This window comes from Alosa pseudoharengus, unplaced genomic scaffold, assembly GCF_046254945.1.
Source record: "Alosa pseudoharengus isolate Yale_2024_CS ecotype anadromous, Long Island Sound unplaced genomic scaffold, YU_APseudo_1.1 YU_APseudo_1.1_scf_2, whole genome shotgun sequence".
Classification (NCBI taxonomy): Eukaryota; Metazoa; Chordata; class Actinopteri; order Clupeiformes; family Clupeidae; genus Alosa; species Alosa pseudoharengus.
Window position 1 is genome coordinate 35,617,685 of NW_027468663.1, and position 23,508 is coordinate 35,641,192.

Sequence of the window (23,508 nt, forward strand, 5' to 3'; positions counted from 1 at the left end):
AGCCATTCTTCTTCTTGTTTATTGGATCTGATTAGACCAGTGGTCACCAAACTTTTTCTTCCGAGGGCCAGCTTACTATGCCTGGCTCTAAGAGAGGGCCAGAGACTCGGAGTATATCAGTAACCATAAATAGCTTAGTGCTGTGAACAACAGCAGTCTACCTTAGTTGAATATTCCATTACATTTAATCTATAGGCTATTGCAATTTAATACCATTGTTAGCTGTGTTTATATTGCCATCATGCCATATCAGTGTAAAATGTAACTCAAATTGAATAATACTAATTCCCATCATTCCCAAAAGTATTAGCAGGTAGTCCCAAAAGTATATCTCATTAAAAATGTGTGAACACTGAAAATGTAAAGTTCTCAAACTATGAGAATTTTATGAAGTGCTGAAGTGGTCTGAAATGACCACCATCCTAACTTTCACTCACCTGAACTTGTGAACTCTTTGTATGAACATTTGAACAAATAAAAATAATTATCCCAGAAAGTCCCAGAAATATGACTTGAATAGAAGTTAGTTAGTTATTAACAATTCATTGATAAACTTTTAGAATACTTTGAGCACTGATGCAGTCAGCATAGGCCTCTCTTACATTGTTTGCAGATAGGCCTACATTTCATTCCGTTTTTGATGGCAAACGCGAAACAGCGCCAAAACAACCACCACACACCAGTGGACAAAAAGAGTATTACATGTGTACTGTTAAGACTCGCCATAGAGAATGAATGGGGGAAATCTATGGGGGAAATTGCGGAGATTATAGTTTGACGATGTCGTACTCCCGTGCGGGCCGGTTGCTATATACCACGGACATGTTTTGGGGGGCCACCCAAAATGAGGTGGCGGGCCGTAGTTTGGGGACCACTGGATTAGACCATTAGCTTCTCACCTGCTAGCATCACGTTTAAAAGTGACTAAGATTTCTGGGAATTTTCCTATTTAAAACTTGTCTCCTCTCAAGTTAGAAAGTGTAATAAGACCAACAGAAAATGAAACGTGGCGATTTTCTAGGCTGATTTGACATGGAACTATACTCTCATTCCAGCGTAATAATCAAGGAACACCATGGACGCAGCAGCAAAATGATATCATGCAGCACCTGAAAATAGTCCCTGCAGGCTAACTTCCAGCAACAAGGTTGAGCTGCAGCAGACAAATTGTTTAGTGACTGGATTATTACGCCTGAAGTATAGTTCCATGTTAAATCAGCCTAGAAAATCGCTACATTTGATATTCCGTTGGTCTTATTACACTTTCTAACTTCAGAGGAGACAAGTTTTAACTAGGAAAATTACCGGAAATATTAGTCACTTCTAAACGTGATGCTAGCAGGCGAGATGCTAATGGTCTAATTCGATTTAATGATCTATGCTAGGCTGGAGCTTAAAGTGGTATCGCCAGACTCAGAGAACGGCTGGATGAACTGGAGAAAGGTAAAAATCGATTGTTTAACGCAAGGGGAGGTGGAAAATGAGTGTAATTCCCAAATGGTGGAATACCCCTTTAACTGTTTCAGCACAGACTCAGCAGACAAAATGCTACAGTTGCATGGTCAGTGTAGCCTGGCTGTAGCATCTCCAAAGTTTAAAAAAAATATCTGATCACACTTCCAATGTACTTACAGGAGATGTACAAACGGAATATGCTGAAGTCACGGTAATCCACTGCACAGCTGCACATAACCATTTACATATGAGTAACTGTAACTATAGCTAAAGATATAGCTAAAGATATAACTATAGCTAAAGAAAGATATAACTATAAAGATATAAAGATATAGCTAAAAAACTACCTTAACTGTAACTCTTACTCTTACGGGCAAAACACTCTTCCAATTGGGATCAGATTATATGTATACATTTCATTTTTAAACTGAAAGCTGTAATGTAATTTTGAGTGGTTGGATAACGGCTATGTTAAAAAAAAAAGTAAATCTAGGTAAACTAACACACATGATGCTATTACAAAGAAAAGGAGACTCTGAGCTACCTTGTTTGAAGGTTGAGGTCTTTGTCAGTAAGGGGTCACCTAGCAACTTAAACAAAATGGCTTCTCACCCACATCACTGATGTATCTCTGTATCTGTGTGCAGAAGTCTTCAGTTCCACGGTCACCTGATCCAGAAACCAGCATATACAGTAGTGTGCAGGCCTCCCATCAGCCAGCGCTGTCGCTACCCGATATGAGTCGAGTGCAGTTGGGACTTGCACATGCTCAGATTTAAACGGTTTATGGCATAACGCCAAGGGATCCGGCTGCAAGCAAGGTGGACGCGTCTGTTTCATGCTGAATTTTATGAAATCCATAAAAGAATAAACTTTTCTCATTACAAACAATAACAGAAGAGGGAAATCATTTCAAACATGTTTTAGCTATCTATGATTTTACAGAGTGGAAATAACAACAAATTCTATTTTGTATTAACTGTGCCACTAGTTTACAGGCAATAACACAGATTTCTAAGTTGCTTGAACATAAGAATAGAAGTTAAGATAACACCAAGGGCAAATGATTTGTGTGTGTGTTTTTTTGTTCCTTCAGTAATTCTGTCAACGATTACCATGACACTGAAAGACCGGGCTGCATGAAACTTGGTGGGCATGTAGCCCCACATGAATGACAAGGAACCATTGATTTATTTTCCATTAATTTCCTAACCATTGATGAGGGTAGGTCGGACTCAGATTTCTATGAATATCTCGAGGGCCTAGGATGACCAACTTTTGTTTGTTTGTTGGTCTCAAGGGGCCATGTCCGTGGGCAGCCGTGGTTGTTACTGGTTAGCGCTTTGGACTTGTGACCGGAGGGTTGCCGCTTCGAACCCCGACCAGTAGAAAGCAGCTGAAGTGCCCTTGAGCAAGGCACCTAACCCCTCACTGCTCCCCGAGCACCGCTGTTGTTGCAGGCAGCTCACTGCGTAGGTATATGTGTACATTAAGTGTCTGTACACCCAATCGGCCTGTAGATGTCCGGACACAGTTTTCTGTGAATATCTCGAGAACCGTAGGGCCTAGGATGACCAAATTATTTTTGCCAATGTTAAGACATTAAGTTAAATATTAAAAGGCAAAAACATGCCGTTATAATCGCAGGTATCTTTGGCTGACAGGTTCAAAACTGCACAAAATTCGAAGAGTAGGATCATTACGACACCATCAGAATGCATGCCAAGTTTTGTGGAATTCCGTTCACGGGGGGCAGGGATGTTGTGGTAAAATAAGAGGTGGGTGAACTATGAATTCTGCGATCTCGGTGAGGTGGACTGCGCCATGCCGTATCAAATTTTTAAAAAAGGCATTCAGGACATGTTTGATGATGGTGGAGGTTATTGTACAATGTTTATAACAATACTAGTGGTATTAAATGATTCCTAGAGTGTTGATGAGTGTAGCCTACATATTGGGAATAAAGGATGATATTGGATAATACAGTGTGATTTTTGAACGTTAAAAGTGAATAAACTTTTTTGAGAGGTGGATAAACTCTAATAAGATGTCGGTAAACTCTATTTCTGAAATTTCAGAGGTGGATAAACTGTGTTTACTTGCGTTTAGCCTCCACTACATCCCTGACGGGGGGCCATATCAGATGGCAAGCATGCACACACTCAAACACACAAACACACACATACATAAAAAGACACACACATGCAGGCACACAAACACACACACACACACACACACACACACAAGGGACAAGGAGACAAATTGACAAGCGTGATTTAATTTTGCAGAGAGAATGTGTAGGATTGAGCGGTCATACTTTGTACCGCTTTGCAGTACATCTAGTTATAATGATGGTATTATGGATAACAGTTTATTTGAAGGTGTAGGGATAAGACTGATTTGACACTGTCCATGATTTTTTTAATGTAATTTCATCTAACATTGTTTAGGGTGTCTTTAGTTTGACAACTTGATATTAACCAAGATAATATAACCTGCTGACGGCTTTGTCATGACAACTTGATATTAACCAGGATGATATAACCTGTCGATGTACAGTACAGGCACCTTACATGTTTTGCTTCAGTAATGCCACAAGGACCGTTTATTTCTCACTCTCACTCTTGATTACAATATGACCTGAGACCACAGGAAATACGTATACAGTATTTAAATACAGATAAAATGTATTTTTGTCAATTTAAATGTTTCAATTTCAGTCTCAAGCATTGGATTTGTTATTTTAGCAGTGTTATAATAACCAGTCACCCAAGGGGGAAGCATTTGACAGAGCTGCCGTCCCCCACTGAGATTAGGTATGAGGAAGAGTATGACAGTTCAGCATCCTGGTGGCAGCTCAGCATCCTGATGATCATGGATAATATGTTTATATAGACAAGGAAATACGAAACTTTTTTATTATTATTTAACTAGCATAATGTGAATGAAAGAAGTAAAATAATCAAGATAAGTTATTTGGAAAACAGAAAGATGAAAAATAGGGATCAGAGGGTAAGTGGTTTGTGGTAGAATTGGAGCTAATTTGAAAACTGTACAGTCATGAAGTTTGAATATTCTGACTACCTGAGAAGTTACAGGTAATAGGCTCATTCAACTTTATGCAGCGTCACACAGATCTGACTTGACGTGATGTATGTTGGTTAGAAATGTTGTCCAACTTCCTCCTGAGGGACAGGAAGTTACCATGATGTCACCATGTCACATGACATTAAGATCTTGAGGGAGCAAGACGCCTTCAATCTCTACAAACTGGTTGGATGGAATCTCCCTTGACGAATATGACAAGTTTCTAATGTTGCTTCCTTTTATTGGAAATTAACCAAAACCAAGATACCTTTTCATATGTGACTTCTGCAACAGTGGTATTGAAAACTTTTTGATATTCTGTTATTTTATGCTGTTGGTTAAATAGATGACACACAAACAACACTTAATACTGAATTTATGTGCTACAAATACAATGCAGGCCTGTTAAATGTATCACAACAAATGTTTATTAAAACTACGTCATAGACATTTGTTAATCATCATGTTTATTTTAATGAATAAGAAGGAAATTTAAACTGTATTTATTGCAAACAAAATTCTGCGATCTCTCGTGAGTCACATCAGGTAGACTGCAGCTGGTGTGTTCGGGGCAGGCACTGTCAGCTGTCAGCTGGTCCGTTTCTTTGAATTTTTTCCTTCGACGGTGTGGAGTCGGTAAAGATGGTCTTTCCACAGCAGTGACACCTCTGTTCAGGAGAAGCCTGCAACTTTTGGTGCACTCCTCATCAGGGGTATAGTCAGAGACTTTCTAATGAGGAGACACAGCAGTCAAAGAATCTCCCGTTGAAATGTATGGGGTTAATTTGTAACACAAACATGGCAGTCTTCTACACATATGGTAGTGGGTAAACTATAAAATCTGTGATCAGGTGGACCACGACGCAGTAAGGCTGATGTCGTGGAAAATGTCCAGTTTCAAAAACACTTGGCTATTTACTAATTAGCACTCTGGAACAAGGTGTCCGAAGGAGACAATGCAGACAGGAGATCTCTGAAGACTGCTGATCTTTATTCACCGTATTGCAGTGATAGTGAAGCCCAAACAATGTCCAGACCAAACATCAAGCAATAGGGCGAAGGTGAGATGTCATCAGCTGGCGCCCCCGATGAGATCTGATCTATGGATGGCTGCGGCCTATCTTTTATACCCCTCGGCCCTCAAGAAGTGCCCCCTTCTCGCGCCATCCCCAAAAACACCTGTTAGCCAATCAGCGTCGAGCAGGATCAATTATATTGGTGGAAACCATTTTCCTATCATGCATAAAAATATATGCAAAACTGTGTAACCTTGGGTTTTTCAGGTTCTCTCCAGTTGGGTGTAAGAGGGGTTTTCTTATCTTGTTTACTTCATAGCAGACAGTATCCACCTGGTACTTGTCCTTGCTCTGTCCCCACCAGCTGATACCATCACCTCTCCCTTGACCATCTAATGAAAGGATGTCTTCTCCTGATGTCTGCAGTACCTTCCCACACCCCATTTCTCTGACTGTTGGTCTGGTCTGCTCAAGATATGTAATAACCTTGAGACGCTTAAAATAAATGCTGTAATATTAAACAGAGTGTCTATTTACACCCCTGGTATGAATAGCCTTGGCCACACAGCTGAGCTATTCACACCCTGTGACATAACAACAAAAAGACGTTGCTCACATGCACAATAAACATGGCGGACATTCATTTTTTTCGGCACTAATATCTGTTCAAATTAAGTTTTAGATTGAAAAGTTGTGTTTTATTTTTTTTATAATCTTTGTTTAGTGAACACATACAATTGTCAGTTTGTTAGTTAACAGACATTTCGTGAATATGACGCCCAGGCCTATTCTATAAGTTTACCTGCAAAGACCCCTCAGTTGTGGAAGTAGATAGTGCAGTGGTCACAGATACAGTTTAGTACGTGGGAGACTGGGGTTCGATTTCTGCATGATGTGTTTTGAGTGCGCATGTGTACCAACGCCTCTGGAGAGAAGGCACGCAATTTGAACAAGAAATCGGTTCTCAAATGGAAGTTTTGATTTGCAACAATTAGCTAATTCACGCACCAGGGTGTAAATAGCATACATTACTATATACACCAGGGTACGAATAGCATCCACTTCTAACTTTACATTGATGCAAACAGCATACCTTATTCAGAGTGTCTATTACACAGCTGAGCTATTCACACCCTGTGACGTCAACAACAAAAACATGTTGCTCATTTTTTTTTATTACATTGTGTGATCAATAGAGTAAATGCACAGGGGTGCAAATAGCATACACTGATATTTGTACCAGACGGGGTATTAATAGAACACATTGCTATGTGCACCGGGGTACGAATAGCATACACTGATATTTGTACCAGATGCGGTATTATAGAACACATTGCTGTGTGTATATAAGTATAAGTATATATACTTTTATTCAGAGTGTCTATTACACAGCTGAGCTATTCACACCCTGTGACGTCAACAACAAAAACACGTTGCTCGTTTTTTTTTTATTATTACATTGTGTGATCAATATGCCTGAGTAAATGCACAGGGGTGCAAATAGCACACACTGATATTTGTACCAGACGGGGTATTAGTAGAACACATTGCTATGTGCACCGGGGTACCAATAGCATACATTATAGGCAGGCAGCAAGGAAGGTTGCCACTTGTCACCCTGGGCGACTGCTCATGTCGCCTATATCTAAATCCACCACTGGACCCCATGTTCTTCCACTTCCTGGTCTTCACCCACTACAATCAATCAGCCTAGCCAGTTGCAGCATCTGCTGGTCAGGACAATGCAGGCAGATGTTTGCATTTACATTTACATGTATTCATTTTTAAAGTTTGCAAGAGGATATTAAAACCCAATCAGTGTAACCAACTGGACTTTAGCTGGACAATGGACACATGTTGACTTGTAAAAGAGGTGATGCAAACAGTTTTCTTACCATTCTCTTCTCTTCCACACATCAAAATGAATAATTAATGACAAAACTGCAACCAATGCAATAGGTAGCCATACCCAACACTGGGCTCGCGACTCTTGGTTTTGATTTCCTACAAACACATGAAAGGCAAACTGAATATTTATTCTTGAATACCTCATTGGAAACAGGTGTGATCCCAGACTTACCTTTATTCAATGGACAGAGTGGTTTAAGTTCCATGGTGTCCTGCCTCCAGCGAACAGGGTTGCTATGGGTACAGGAGACAGTATTGTGGTTGAAAGAGAGGGATAAGAGACTCCTCCCTCCCTCCAGAGAGCAGCTGCTGTTAGAACTGGAGATCAGAGATGCATCGCGTGCTGAGCAGTTTACAGTCACGCTACAGGAATCACTGCTGGACCAGATAGACACCACAGTCAAAGAGGGATCAACAGCCTCTGTAATAAACACACACACACACGCACACACACACACACACACACACACACACACACATTCTTCACATTTGAGGATGGATTGACAGAACGCACACACAGAGTCTCCTGGAAGAATGTGGATATGTTCAATAACCCCTCTAACCCTGTAAACAATATTGCTAATAGACAACTTGTGATTCATTCACCTAGGACGGAAATGTGATATTCAGCAACAGTCTCTTTTGGTCTGCCTTCTACATTCTTCACAGCCATGTATATTCCAGAGTCTTTCTTCATCAGGTTTCTCAGCCGCAGAGAGAAGGTGTCCACATCAAAATCTACTCTGGTTTTGTAACGTGTAGAAACATGAACAGTCTTGCCCACATACATGTATTCTACAATAGTTATTTTGTTAGTGCTCCATTCAATTGCTCTTAAGTTTTCCTCATCCACACGTCCTGTTATCTTCAGGGTCACTGATTCTCTGTTCAGCACCTCCAACACCTCATATGAAATTACTGTAGAGACAGACAATCACACATTTAGAGAAAGAGACAGTCAGCCATTAGAATATAGGTTGTGTAGGGGTGCAGAGCAAGATAATGTTCCTTGGAGGAGTGCAGCACCGAGAGGTAACATAATTCTTTATAAGTGCACTAAAGTAAGTGGGAGCAGTACTTATTATTATCCGTCACTTTCATTACAGAGGCTGTAGTGTCCCCCTCTCTGACTGTGGTGTCTAACTGGTCCAGCAGTGATTCCTGTAGCGTGACTCTAAACTGCTCAGCACGCAATGCGTCTCTGATCTCCAGTTCTAACAGCCGCTGCTCTCTGGAGGGAGGGAGGAGTTTATCTTGTGTGTTTTCTTTTTATTATGATCTTTACCTTTTGAACTATTCTTTGACTATATTGACCTTCTATGCTTTTATTTGTTATTACTGTTTGCTTTTATGTATGTAAAGCACATTAAATGACCTCTGTGTATGAAATGCACTGTATAAATAAACTTGACTTTGGATAAAAGTGTGTGGTTAATTAATAAATGTAAATTGAGCAAACACAGCAATCACTTTGTAGGCATGTAGTGATTTGAATTTGATTCTGGTATGGGTAGCCAGTGGAGCTCAATGAACAGCGGGGGTAATGTGCCTCAATGTGAGATTTAACCATGGTCTGTACCAAGAGCTAGGTAGCGTGGTGGGTTATTCAGCAGACATTCAGTTGAGTTTATTTAGGGAAAATCACAACAAATCATGTGAAATCAACAGATGCCTCCTGACCATCTTGGATTTGCTTCATATAGTATGTCAATAATGTTACTATACCCAACAACTGCTGTGCAAAATATTACGCTTGTATCTATTTTATTTTCTGAGATATGGAGGCTTAAAAAACAGGGTCATGAGTCTGATAAAATGACATTTTCTAAAATTACTAAGTTCCTTGGGTCATTAGGGCTGTCAAACGATTAAACAAATAACTCATTAACCTCATATTTTGAAATGTATTAATCTAGATTAACATTGATTAAAAAGTATATTTTCCCCCTGAAGACTATGGGCTGTATTTTGGGCCACCAGCGCATGGCGTAATACTCGTTATTCACCCGCGGAAAGTTGAATTCGGTATTTTGCACGTTTATTTTTTAAGCATTGCGCCCAGGGGTGTGGCAATTAACAACCTAGGGAGGGCCCTAGCGCGTTGTCTAGAAATCGCTATCATACACCACCTAAACCTGGTCAGAAGTCAATGGCGAGTTGTTCATATGCTATTTTAAGAGCGCATGTCAACAGTCATATTGGCAGGTGCAAGCACCATCCTTCTATCATTCATGAACGCACACCAGCGCACGTCCATGCAAAGCATTACAAATTGCACGATTATAATGGGAAACATAATTAGAATAAAGATATTACGAAATACTGTACATCTCATGATGAGTAGTTATTCACCATCATTTGCAAATTGGTAATGACGGTTAAAAGTGATTAGGGGAGAGGCGAGAGACACGTATGGAGCACAGCTGAAGACGCACTGTCACGAGATATAAGCAACTCCTCTGCAGGATAAATGTTGTTTTATTCAGTCATTTGAGCAACATTAGGGTAAGTGTTGCTTTTTCCAGCCTATGTTTTCGATGGTAACCCATTGTCAGTCAATAGTGAAAGTAACTGCATATAACTGTCTTGTCGTTGACTGACTTGGTGAAGTTAGTTTCAATTTGCCAATGAGTTCAAATAATAGACGAGTGCAAATGCGTGAAGGCTATGCTAGGTTTTAGTAAAGCATGGTTTAAGAATGACTATTCCATACGGTCTCGCAAGCAGCCTCCTTCAAATGCGCCGTTGAATGCCAAAATACCGATTCATTTATTTGACATATCGCGCATTGCGCCGTTAAAGGGAATGGCAGATGTCATTCTCATTGGTTTAAAATGATGTTACGCCCCAAACACACCCATATGACTGATTAAAAGACCTAGGAACACCTTGTTACGCCATGCGCTCCACTTTTGAGAACGAAACCCCTCCCAATGTGAACTGGACATCCTACTAAATTTGAATAGACTTTTGACGAGTGACGATGCACTTTAGAATGTCATGATAGGGCCCTTGATGTGTTTTGACTGATTTGATTGGTCTGAGGTTACCAAGGTTAGTGAGGCTATACCTTGTATGGACTGTGGCAGGAAAATTTGAAAAGTGAGTGAATTCAAATGATCAATTTGTTTCAATAAAATAAATAAGTTCATTTACATTTTCTGAATTGAATGAAGTAATGAAAGCTCTGTATTAATTGCATCAACTGTATACCTTTAGTCAGAAAAACATGGTTGTTGTAACAAAAAAGTGTCCACATTGTCCACATTGGGCATATTTTCATTATCAAACGTCGGCCCGATGGCGCAACAAGGTGTTCCTAGGTTTCTTAATCAGTAATGGGTGTGTTTTGGGCGTAACATCATTCAAACCAATGATAATGACATCTGTCATTCCCTTTAACAGCGAGCAGTGCAACTTTAAACAGCACATCGGTATTTCATGCGTCAGCGGCGCATTTGAAGGAATCTGCTTGCACGCTAGACCGTATAGAACAGTTAACCCACTAAACCATGCTTTATTAAAACCTAGCAGAGTATAGCCTCTGTATAAATATTACACGATTACAATGGGAAACATAATTAAAATAAAGATATTATAAAAATACATCTCACAATGAGTAGTTATTCCCCATCATTTGCAAATTGGTAATGACAGAGAGGCAAATATGAAGCACAGCTAAAGACGCACTGTCACGAGATGTAAGCAACACCTCTGCAGCATAAACATTGTTTATTCAGTTATTCAAACATTATTGGGGAAACTGTTGCTTTTTCCAGGCTATGTTTTCGATGGTAACCCATTGTCAGTCAATAGTAAAAGTAATTAATTGTGTATTTTGTCAGTCGTTGACTGACACCACGGTGAAGTTAGTTTCACTTTGCCAATGAATTTAAATAATAGACGAGTGTAAATGCGTGTAGGTTATACTCTGCTAGGTTTTAGTGACTATGTAAACCAAACCGCACAGTAAACAAAGTAAACAAATGTCGATAGGAAACCAGGAAAAAAAACAATAACACTCAGCCATGAAAGCCATGTTTGATACCTTAATTGATATAGTTTGAGTCAAGGAAATGCTCTATAAATTAGATATTTTAATTTCTTTCAGACATGCAACTTAGTTGATAAGAAAGTACTAAAACAATAGTATTAATAAATTAAAAAGATCTGATGGGATTCATTGTGAAGATATTGTGGACAAAACATTTTTCATGAATGCAATGTATTGCAAATTTCAGTCAAAAAAATCATAGCTTGGCAAATATATAACTTTAGGCCTATTATTTTACAAGTTGAATACTCCTTGAAAAAGTAATTACCCAATGAACATAAAAAACCCTGTTTTTTAAACATCCATATCTCAGAATGGATACAGAGTAGATAGAAACTTAAAGTTTTGCACAGGGTATAATAATATTATTGGGTTACACTTTACTTGAAGTTCTTATAGGCTACGGCTCTTCACAATGCTGGTAGAACGCTCTATTGACTTGAATGGGTACGGTAAAATAAACCGCTGCAAACATATAATTACCGTTGTCAATGGCAACGGGTTTTGTGCTTCTGATACGTCTTTCATATCACTACGCAAGGACTGGAACTTCATTTAAATGTGAAAGCAGACGGTTGATCAGCTGTGTTCTAAAGAATGTTTGATTCAAGTTCAGCAGCGTGTGTTGTTGCGAACTATTTGTTTCTCAGCAAATGCCACGATGAACGGTAACAAATAGGCTAGGCTATGTAGGCTAGTCATATCGTGGGGAGTTTATTATTTCGTTTTGGCAATATAATATGTAAGGGATAATGGACGACACGGTGGTCTGTTCACAGAAGTTAATGCACGGTCAAGGTTGTAAAACGGCCCCGACGCGAAGCGGAGTGCATTAACTTCTGTGAACAGACCACCGTGGAGTCCATTATCCCGCTTATTCCACTGTTGCCACTTGCGTTGTGTTCATTTCCTGTTACAATTTAAACGTTTTAATCGCTAAAACTGTCTTGTTTGTAGAACTAATTTCTTCCGACACATATCAACTAATTTCTCAACTCACAGGACAAACTGATGTTACTAGTTCTAAATGGATGGTTGCTACGGCCAAAGGCCAGTCGTTAGTTCTATCTCTCCTGTTGTCAAGCGGGTGCATCTCTGATGAACTTTAGCTATGAAACATCGCTATTTTAGGCTACTTAGCCTGCTGTCATCCATCTAGCTAAAAGCCACCTCCGTCATATGCTACAATGTTGCAATGTTCTGAACGTCTGCATTTTACAGCTCAGATGCAACGTGACAGTTCATTTAAACTTCACAACGAGTTTGGCGAATTAATATACAAGTGTGATACGGCCAAAAAAATGGATCTACTTCATAGGTGTGCAGATAACATACGGTTAATGGTCGTTCTAAATTACGTAGGACAATGGGAAATTCAACCAAGCAGTGGAATAAAGCCGTATAATAAGCGGGATAATGTATAGAACGCCGGTCATTATGGGAAAATAAGTCCCTTCAGGGCGAAACAAGGTACGTATTTACATAAGAGTGACATGACACTGTCATGAATGTGTCAAACATTATAAACAAGTCATAAACATTTATGACAACACTTCTGTCACCTGCTTCTGACAAGTGTCATTCGGTTTTTGTCATGACAAGTAAGGGGGTTGGTGTCATGACAGTCATGTCACTCTCATGTAGAAACTTAAAGTGACCCTTAAACTTAAAAGTGAAAGTGAAACCTAATGTAAATGAAGCAAATCCAAGATGGTCAGGTGGGAACATTTTCTGAAATCTGTTGATTTAGCATGGAATGACCCTTTACTATTACAAATGTACTTTCTAATTGTATTGTAAATGCCAGCAAATAAGTCACATCATCCAATTATGTAAAGCTTTTCATGCTATGGCCTGTGTTTCCTTTATGTTAATAATCTTATTGTACCTAACAACAACCATGCAACAGTTTAGGTATCTTTGTTAGTTTCTGAGATATGGAGAAAAATGGGGTTGTAGCTCTAATGAATGAGTGTTGCTAGTTGATGTCATTACTTTTGCTGATACCTTTCACAACAGTTGATTTTTTCAATATAAAAGTCTTTAAAAAACTTCAAACTTTAAAAAGGTTGACAAAGACATTACAAAGAAAGTAGTCATACCTGTGAGAGCTAAGGATATGAGAAGATATATCCCTTTCACATGCATTTCAGCATTTGAAGAGTTTAGATGCAAAAGTCTCTAAAGGCCACCTCAGTCAAAAATGAGATAATGAGGAGCCTGAAAGATTTTGGTACTGAATTCTCTCTGTCTCTCTGTCTCTCTGTGTGTCTTGACAAATACAAAAGAGTGTGAAAAACGAAACATGTTTTCCCCCTAACTATATTCCTGTGGTTGCTTACTTCCCGTTTTTTTTTTGTCTGAGGCTATGTTTACAACATCAGTTAATTGTGACCCAATTCCGAAATTTTGCTCATGTGTGGAACAATTTTGATGTTCAGCATGGACGTGTAAACTAGGGCTGTAATGATACACCAAACTCACGATTCGGTTTGTATCACAATTTTTGACCCACGGTTCGATACATAGGCGGACTGGCCATCTGGCATACCGGGCATTTTCCCGGTGGGCCGACGCACCTTTTGGGCCGATAGCTATAATTTAATTATTTTGGCCAACGATCGGCCCAAAAGAAAGACAATCAGCGGCCCATTGGTTACATTTCCATATTGACACTGGACTGATCCAATAACAGCTCACGTCAGGCCCCTCCCATTTTGGCTTAGAGCCAGGATTCTGTGAGCGCATCTAAAGTTAATCGAAGTAGCCTACACAAAATTGCGGCGGGTGCCAGTAGTGACAATTGTGCAAAATAACACCAATGTAGAAGCTACAATATCATATCAAAAATACAATATTGCAAGTAGGCTAGCATATGTCAGCAACATGATGAAGTTCGTTGAGTTTGAACGAGGAGATGTAGGCTAAGCAAGCATACAGAGCAGAGGGACATTGAGCAGGTGGTGGAGTGTAGAGCAACATGATAACAACTCAGTGGTGGAGCAGGTAGGTAGGCCTATGACATGCCATGCTGACGATGATGATTATGATGACTTATTAATTGTTATATTGTAATGGTAGGCCTAATTATAGTAAGGTTGTGCTGTGATTATAATAACAAATAGCGCAACTTTTCTAAAAAAAAATTCTAAATGAATGATTTGCAAACCCGGACAGCAAAGAGTGTCAAATCGACGTTAATTGTCGGTCAGATTGATCAGTTTCCGTCAGACGCCCAAACTTCAACAACGATGGCATGAGTGCTGGTTGGTCTCTCAAAGTAGAGCGTTGAGTTCTATCTGGGTTATCTTGGTGAAGATGGGCTAAAAGACTGTGGACTGATGGAAATGTAGGCCTGTTATGAGTTTGTGCCTGTAATTCCAGTTTTGTCCATGAGGGGTCACTGTTGGGTTTTTCTGTTGCTGTTCACCTTCCATGTTTGATATTAGTCATTAGTGTGTTCACCTGTGCTTGTTAACTTCACTATTTAAGCCACTGGTTTTCCTTTGTGCTCAGTCTTGAGTTGTCACTCGGGTGGAAATGCTGATCAAGTCTGGTTTTCGTGAGTTCTTTTTGACCTTGTTATTCTGATGTTATGTTTTTGTTTCTACCTCAAAACTTGTTTTTTGCTGCTGTGGAATTGTATTTTTTGACTCTCTTCTCCTGAGAGATATGACGGTAATCATAAGGATTGTTGAGCATTTCTTACCCAGTGTTCGCTCACTTTCGAGCTCCAACCCTCCTCCTTCCCTACTGATCGGTCCCGGATCGCCTACATCATCACCCAACTTATCGGGAAAGCCCGGGCATGGGCAACGGCCGTCTGTCTGGGAACAGCAGGGGGTCTCCTGTAGTGATTACAGAAGCTTCACAGTAGAGATGCGTCGGGTGTTCGACCATCCAGTAGGGGGCAGGGATGTTGCCAACAGACTGCTCCAGTTGCGTCAAGGTGCCTCCAGTGTTGCAGAGTATGCTGTTCAGTTCCACACCCTTGCAGCAGAGAGCAAGTGGAACATGGAGGCTCTCATGGCAGCTTTCCGATATGGTCTTTCCAGTGGTATCAAGGATGAGATGGCAGCTAAAGATCCACCTCCTGACCTAGAGACTTTGATCGATCAGACCATCCGGCTTGACAACAGACTCCGGGAGAGGAATCAAGAACGACAGCCTGAATTTCGCCCAACCTCTGGAGCCAGTCCTTCCACCCAGAGTTCTAAGCAGTGGTCCCATGAGGTCCCAACCACACCTCCTGCTACAGAAGAACCTATGCAGCTAGGTGGAGCCTGTCTCTCTCAAGCTGAACGGGATCGTAGAATGAGGGAGAAGTGCTGCCTATATAGTGGTAAACCTGACCACTTCCGCTCCTCCTGTCCTGAGCTTACGGGAAAAGGCCGTTCCCGTCCAGCACAGGGAGGACTGTGACGGGAGCAACCTTTACTCCCACAGCATCTACATCATGCCTGAAGATACCCGTTACCATCTCCTCGAAGCATCAGCACCTCCACCATCTACAGGCACTTGTTGACTCTGGTGCTGCGGGTAATTTCATGGACCTCACCTTAGCCAGCGACCTTGATCTCACTACTCTTCTTCTAGACCACCCTATCACAGTGACTGCCCTTGGTGGACGACCCCTGGGAAAAGGTACTGTACAGTATATTACTGCTCCTGTTCTTATGTCCATAGGAGAGACTCATCATGAGAAGATCCAGTTCAACTTAATTCGGTCTCCTGAGTTTCCCATTGTCCTAGGGTTCCCCTGGCTGTCACACCACAGTCCTCACATCAATTGGTCCTCCGGTGGAGTGGTGGAATGGGGGCCATTGTGTAAATCTACATGTCTCCTTCCCAGAGTGGCGTCTCCTGTTCCCAAGATCCCCAGTTCTCTCGAGTTCTCCCAAGTCCCATCCGAGTACCATGATTTGAAGGAGGTATTCAGTAAAAGAAGAGCTACTTCTCTTCCACCCCATAGAGATTATGACTGTGCTATTGATCTCCTTCCAGGAACCTTCCCGCCACGTGGTCGGATTTTCTCTCTGTCACCTGCTGAGACTCGAGCTATGGAGGAGTATATCCAGACCTCGCTTGATGCTGGAATTATTCGCCCATTGTCCTCTCCAGCTGGTGCCGGCTTCTTCTTTGTCGGTAAGAAGGATGGAGGCATCAGGCCCTGTATTGATTATCGGGGCCTCAACAAGGTGACAGTGTGGAACCGATATCCTTTGCCTTTAATGTCTTCCGCTTTTGAGTTGTTGCAAGGGGCTACCATATTCACCAAACTGGATCTCCGCAATGCTTACCACCTGGTCCGGATTCGAGAAGGCGATGAGTGGAAGATGGCCTTCAATACTCCCACAGGTCATTATGAGTACCTTGTCATGCCATTTGGCCTAACTAACGCACCGGCTGTTTTTCAAGCGCTCATAAATGATGCCCTCAGAGAGTTGTTGAATCGCTGTGTCTTTGTCTACTTGGATGATATATTGATTTTTTCTAAGTCACTGCATGAACATGTTCACCACGTCAGAATGGTCCTGCAGCTTCTGTTTGACAACCACCTCTTTGTCAAACCAGAGGAATGTGAGTTTCATGTCTCCGAAGTCTCATTCCTGGGGTTTATCCTGTCTAGTGGAGGCCTTCGCATGGATCCCAAGAAGACTCAAGTTGTTTGAGACTGGCCTCAACCTACCTCTGTCAAGGAGGTTCAGCGTTTTCTGGGTTTTGCTAATTTCTATAGGAAATTCATCAGGAACTTCAGTTCTGTGGCTGCTCCTCTGTCTAACCTCACTAGGAGGAAGCCTGGCCCATTCATCTGGACTCCAGAGGCAGAACGAGCCTTCCAAGATCTCAAGATGAGGTTTACTTCAGCTCCCATCTTGACACTGCCTGATCCATCTCTTCCGTTTATTGTTGAAGTAGATGCCTCGGATGTTGCAGTTGGTGCGGTCCTCTCCCAGTGTCCTACAGATGGCAAGCTCCACCCATGTGCCTTCTTCTCTTCCCGCCTCTCTGATGCTGAGATGAATTACGATGTGGGTGACTGGGAACTCCTAGCTATCAAGTTGGCCTTAGATGAGTGGCAGCATTGGCTCGACGGGGCACACCCTTTTGTTGTGTGGACGGACCACAAAAACCTGGAGTACGTACAGAAAGCCAAATGTCTCAACTCCAGGCAGGCTAGGTGGGCTCTTTACTTTAATCGTTTTGATTTTGTTTTATCATATTGACCTGGTTCCAAGAATCAAAAACCAGATGCCTTGTCCAGACTCTTTTCTAAGTCAGAGAAGGGGAGTACGCCATCACCTATTCTCCCAAGCTCTAAGATTGTGGCTCCTGTGTGCTGGGGAATTGAGACTGTGGTCCGCCAGGCTCAGCAGAAGGAGCCGAGTCCGGGTAATGTGCCTCCTAACTGTCTCTTTGTTCCCTCCTCAGTACGCTCCCGGGTCTTGCAGTGGGGGCATTCTTCACAGCTGACAAGTCATCCTGGCACTGGAAGAACGCTGGAGTTTCTGAAGAGGCGGTTCTGGTGGCCAGGGATGACCACAGATGTAAAGGCTTTTGTTGCTGCTTGTCCGGTGTGTGCCAGAAACAAGAACCCCCATACTGCTCCTCTTGGCCTCCTCCACCCCCTGCCTATACCCAAGCGCCCCTGGTCCCACATTTCCATGGACTTTATCACTGGCCTCCCCCCTCTCAGGGTAACACAGTCATTTTAGTGGTGGTGGATCGCTTTTCCAAGGCTTGTCGCTTTATTCCACTGCCCAAACTCCCCTCTGCCAGAGAGACTGCAGAAATTGTGTGCCACCATGTTTTCAGGGTTTTTGGCCTGCCTCTGGATGTTGTGTCTGATCGGGGGCCCCAATTCACCTCTCGATTTTGGAAGGCCTTTTGCAAACTGGTAGGGGCCACAGCCAGCCTCTCCTCTGGTTTTCATCCGGAGTCCAATGGGCAAACTGAGAGGGTTAATCAAGACCTGGAGTCCACTCTCCGTTGCCTGGCTTCCTCTAATCCCTCTTCCTGGAGACAGTTTGTCCTATGGGCTGAATATGCACATAATACTCTCTCTTGTTCTTCTACAGGTCTCTCCCCTTTTGAGTGACAGTTTGGGTTTCAGCCTCCCCTATTCCCTGACCAAGAAGCAGATGTCGGTGTTCCCTCTGCCCATCACTATGTCAGACGGTGCAGGCGTGTCTGGCACAAGGTTCGATTGGCTCTAAAGAGGTCTGCTCGCCGCTCCCAACTCCAGGCCAATCGTCGACGCAGATCTGCTCCATCATTGCGTCCTAGGCAAAGGGTTTTGCTCTCAGCACGTTGACACGTTCCCGCAAACTGGCCCCACGGTTTGTAGGGCCTTTCAAGATTTTGAAGAGGGTTAATCCTGTCTGCTATCGGCTTCAGCTTCCACGGACTATGCGCATTAATCCCACCTTTCATGTCTCCCGCCTTCGCCCAGTCTCCACCAGTCCATTGGTACCTGCCACTAAACCACCACCCCCTCCTAGGATCGTTGACGGGGAACCGGTCTACACTATACATCGCCTTCTGGACTCCCGTCGAGTCGGAAGGGGTCTCCAATACCTTGTGGACTGGCAGGGATATGGTCCAGAGGAGCGCTCCTGGGTTCCGGTTCGGGATATTCTGGATCCTGGCCTCATTAAAGACTTCCATCGGGATCACCCAAGTTGCCCCAGAGGGAACGTCAGGAGACGTTCATAGAGGGGGGGGGGGGGGGTCCTGTTATGAGTTTGTGCCTGTAATTCCAGTTTTGTCCATGAGGGGTCACTGTTGGGTTTTTCTGTTGCTGTTTACCTTCCATGTTTGATAATTAGTCATTAGTGTGTTCACCTGTGCTTGTTAACTTCACTATTTAAGCCACTGGTTTTCCTTTGTTCTTTGCTCAGTCTTGAGTTGTCACTCGGGTGGAAATGCTGATCAAGTCTGGTTTTCGTGAGTTCTTTTTGACCTTGTTATTCTGATGTTATGTTTTTGTTTCTACCTCAAAACTTGTTTTTTGCTGCTGTGGAATTGTATTTTTTGACCTGCTGGACTGTTGGCTATTTTGTCTGGATTTTGCCTTTTTGCCTCATTGCCAAGTAAACTGCTTCAATCCTACTTGTCTCTGCAACTGGGTCTTTACAACCCGACTTGTGGTCTAGTGGTAGAGCTTCGGCCACGAAAGTCATTCATGCACAAGCCAACTATATAACCTATACGAGGCTACTGGAAGACATTAAAGATAATTAGTTGATGTAGCTATACTGTTCCAAAATGTACCAGCAATGTAGGTAGGTAGTAAGCCTACAGGAATGAAATATTTCCAGCAACAGCCCTGTTTATTTCGTGTTGTTTCAGTTGTCCTACAGTGATAGCTAAATTACATTAATGTCTACGGCAATCTAAGTAATTTAGCTCTTTACACAGTAATGTTTTGGTGCTGCTGTCAATTGAGCATTGTGTAGTTTAAATGTAGCCTATTGAATCATTTGAAATGATACTTTGAATTCAAGCAGAAACTCTTCTTTAATAATTGCTTGTATAGCCTATTATGGAGATTATGTACTCAAGGCTCTGATCAGTCAGAGTGATAGCCAATGAGGCCTACATCACTTAAAATATATGCATATTTAAGGGTAATGCAAAGATTTTGTATTTAATTAGATGTGCCGCTTGGGTTCGATACATCTCTTTTATTGAACAATGCGCTCGAGGGTGTGGCAATTAACGACCTAAGGTGTGGTCTGACACATTATCTGTTAAGTTTAATCTGCCTAAGGAGCTGCTAACCACTTTCTACTCAGCCATCATTCAGTCTCTCATCTGCACCTCCATCACTGTCTGGTTTGGGTCAGCCACCAAATGGGACAGGGCCAGACTGCAACGGACAATTAGGGCTGCAGAGAGGATCATTGGAGCTGACCTTCCCTCCATCCAGGACCTGTACCGGTCCATGGTCAGGAAAAGGGCAGCAAAAATCTCTACAGACCCCTCACATCCTGGTCACAAACTGTTCAACCTCCTTCTCTCTGGTAGACGATACAGGGCACTGTTTGCCAAAAACAGCCGACAAAAAAACAGCCGACAGCTTCTTCCCTGAAGCAGTCACTCTGCTGAACACTCAGAAACAGCCCCCACCCTTACACTGAACAAAGTCAATCAACACTGTTATGCTCATCTACCTCATGGGTACTTCAACCTTACAGTTACAGTATTGTTATTAATACATTATCATTGCACTGAACTGCCTTGCACTATATTTAATCTTAATACTGATATTGCACTATTCCCACCCTCTTTTCAAATAAATCCGATATGAATTGGATATGTGCCAATGCGACTGCAGTCTAAACAGGCAGATCGGATATTCCCTGTCATTTTCTACTTGAAAATGCCCACGATCATTTACGTTTTCGCATAACATTACATACTGCATTTTGTTGTCTTTGTACTTGTAGCCTACTCTGCACAATGACAATAAAGTTGAATCTAATCTAATCTAACCATGTTGCTTTCCGTTTCACGTTAACGCACAACTGGCTGAATGGTGTAATTAAAATAAAAGATGGAAAAGCTGCATTAAGGCTCTCCACTTTTTTTTCGCCTTAAAATAAAAATGACAGCTTATTTTGCAGACTTTTCAAGATACTTTGGAAACAAAAATAAACAACCACAGGTAATACCCTAATACAAGCTTATTTTGTACATTTGCAGTGCTGTCTGTTTGTTGGCTTTCATTTTGGTGACAAATATTCCTCTGGTGCGCATTGTCTCGAGTGTTATACCAGTTAGTGAACCATGTAAACACAGATATCTGATATGGGTCACTCTCAAACATAGATGTAAAGTGGTAGTTCAAAAAATCGGATATAGGCAGAAAATTGGAACTGTGCATCAAGGCCTGTTGGTGTAAACGCATCCCTAGACACGTACACATGGCCACACAGACACGTTGACATGGCATGATCTGGAACCAAACTCACCACCATAATGGAGTTTCAGACTGCTGAGGCAACACTGATGGTTAGGGTGCATCATTTGCCCCACTTTTTTATTTTTTTTTTGAAAATCAATCTGTACCTAGAATAGATTTTTTACACTAACTAAATTAAACATACATGAGAAATTTTATAAAATTCTTTTGATATCTAAGGGGTCCACCGAGCCTCTGAAGTTTCCAACTAACGACGGATATACAAATATAATTTTTTTCTTAAATAACAGCAAAAATAATAGATCTAGCCCTATAATGTCAAAAAAGTTTAATATAAATATGTACATTGTGCATCATTTGGTGCCAGCTGTGTGTCTCTATCTTTATTACTTCCTGAGATATGGCGGTTGTCATTTTTGGGGGGAAGACACAATAAAAATAGCATTTGCCAGGGATTTTCCATAATAACAGCATGAAAGTAAGCCATCAATAAAATCTTAAATTATATTCCATTAACTAACATTACCCTATTCTAGAACTACTGTATGAACACCTTACATTTCAAAGTGTAAGACAAACTGTAAACCTCCTACAAACATATTATATGACTGAGTAAATGGGTAACCATGAATAGATAGAACATAATTCTTAGTTATTCGGACTTGTAACCGGAGGGTTGCTGGTTCAAACCCCGACCAGTAGGCACGGCTGAAGTGCCCTTGAGCAAGGCACCTACTGTAACCCCTCACTGCTCCCCGAGCGCCGCTGTTGTTGCAGGCAGCTCACTGCACCGGGATTAGTGTGTGCTTCACCTCACTGTGTGTTCACTGTGTGCTGAGTGTGTTTCACTAATTCACGGATTGGGATAAATGCAGAGACCAAATTTCCCTCACGGGATCAAAAGACTTATACTTATATTAATGTGAAAAAAAGGATTTTCATATAAGACCATGACTGGACTACCTTCACATCTGCTTTTTATAGATATTGGGACAAAGAAATGCTAAAAATAGGGGGAAAATGCAATATTTTAGAGACCAATGAAGGTAGAGATATCAGACTGGTACCAAAATGCGCAATAGCCACATTTATATTCAACTTTCATTGACACTGTAGGCCTAAATGCATTATTTTGGAAGTTATTTACGAAAAACTGATTTTTCCAGAGCGGGGATACAGGCTCTGCTAAGAAACAACTTTAGAGGCTTGGTGGACCCCTTAGATACTATTCAATCCAGCTAATATTCTACACATTTTTGTTTTCATTAGTATTGTCACATTTTAAAATTGGGTACAACTTGAATTTCCAAAATTGGGGCAAATGATGCACCCTACTGATGGTGTGAGTTACCATAATAGCCCCATAATGATCAGTTCCTTGTTTCTGGGGTGAATGGTTGCTGTTTCGCTTCCCTCTAGCGTCTGTGAGCGGAAATACCAGCCTTGCAACTTTGGGCCAGCGTGCCGCCGGATTCAGAGACAGATAGTCTCGCAGCCTCGCGATGTAACAAATTGTTTTACAGCACTGCACATACACGCCAGGCACCAGCTAGAACAAGGTAGCGAACTGAGTTTCTCAGACATTTGTCATGGTAGAGCCAGCGAAAAGAGGCAGAAAGCAAGTAAACCATTGTGGGAGGAACAAGGAAAGAGGAAACGGCAGACTGACCGATTGAGGTCGTAAAATATATACTCTAAAGCTGTAAAGCTCTGCAGTGAATCCTGTGAGCAAAAAGCGAGAAAACGGCGAAGAAATTGCCAAAACTGCATAGGGGGGCTTTAAGAACCCACAGATTTAAAAGTAGAAACACAACAAGTGCGTACACAAGAACTTAAATATTAAATAATGCTCTATATATAACACGTTAATCTTGTAAGATGTAAGTAATTGTAAGATATAGTGTCTTTACTCAGGTTCACAGGTTAAAGAGGTCAATTTTGTTCACTGTGTCTGGCTGCTAGCACAGATAATCTCAAACCAACCCCCCCCCTCCCCCCCGTGTTCCTCTGTACAAACAGATCACAGTCAAAAAAACATTTGTCTGTATTTCCTCATTGGT

The 23,508-nt window shown here is 41.7% G+C and overlaps 1 long non-coding RNA gene across 1 annotated transcript; it reads right to left on the minus strand.

Annotated features, from left to right (window-relative positions):
• Nucleotides 1–4,947: 4,947 nt before the first annotated feature.
• LOC143134418 (uncharacterized) lies at nucleotides 4,948–13,792 on the minus strand. The gene is made up of 5 exons (XR_012988640.1): nucleotides 13,623–13,792; nucleotides 8,073–8,384; nucleotides 7,639–7,887; nucleotides 7,454–7,562; nucleotides 4,948–5,272 (listed from the first exon to the last, which is right to left on the minus strand). It is a non-coding gene; the product is annotated as an uncharacterized LOC143134418 (long non-coding RNA).
• Between the last annotated feature and the right edge of the window lie 9,716 nt (nucleotides 13,793–23,508).